The following is a 1,125-nucleotide window of genomic DNA, read 5'->3' on the forward strand; positions in this document are numbered from 1 at the left end:
GTCATTATACAGAAATATTTCCGTAGGTACATACAAAGCGATAACATTTATCTTCATTATGCAATAACTTACAGGCTTTTCTTGATTTTTTTCGTGGAATAATAGGCAATTCATTATGTACAAGTCTAAATTGCTTTCAAAATGATTTTAGGCAATTCTCCCTCTCCCAAAAGAAAAAAAAAACTGGGAAAATAAAAAGTAAAAGAAAACAACACACAAATAAATCATACTCACTCCACCTGCCTTGATTTTGAAAAGGAAGAAAGAAAAAGATAAAAAGTGCACCTTAATAAAAAAACTTTACCCTTCCCCCCTTCCCCTACGTGAAAAATTGCCTCACCCCCCCACCGGTCTAAGATGAAAGTAGATTCTTAGGGCAGAGGATGCGTGTTGGATACATGATACATGATAACAAGAACCCTGATTACAATAAAATTCATAATAGTTGTAGTGAGATAATGGTTAAAAAAATATGAAAGTAATGATGATTATAACGTTGAGCAAAGATTGTAATGATTATGGTAATATTGGTGAAAGAATGTTACTCCTGATAAAAATCAAAGTGGTGAAAAAATGATAAAAGTACTAACAATGAAGATGATACTAATATTAAGAATAGCAATGATTATCATCATTCTCTCACCTTCTCTCTTCCTTTCCCTACCCCCCCCCCTACTCAATTCCCGCTTCAATCCCCTCAAAAAACAACAATTTCCACCTACTCCTGAGCACGTCCACTGAAGAGAGAGCCATTCCATCCGGGTATTTCCAAGCACGGAGAGGCTGCGGGTTTTATTCCCGCAAGCGACCCGCGCTACTTATGCTTTTCACATCGAACGCGCGCATTTCTGTCGCTTTTGGGCGTAGTTACGAGATGCGAGAGAGGGAGCGAATATGAATTACTGATCGAAGCGAATGCGGCTTTTGCAATACCAGCGTTTTCGTGGGAGTTGAAGACCGTGCGTTCGCGGATTTAGCGCCGGTTTGTTTTGAGTTTGAACTATTTCAGAGTAGCAGGACATCGTTCGGTCTTTAGTCTTTATACAAAAAGTATTTTCTTGGTAGGCATACATGTATACACACACGCATGCGAACACATTACCCATCTGTGTCTTTATCTCTATC

Source organism: Penaeus monodon, chromosome 32 (assembly GCF_015228065.2).
Source record: "Penaeus monodon isolate SGIC_2016 chromosome 32, NSTDA_Pmon_1, whole genome shotgun sequence".
Taxonomy (NCBI): Eukaryota; Metazoa; Arthropoda; class Malacostraca; order Decapoda; family Penaeidae; genus Penaeus; species Penaeus monodon.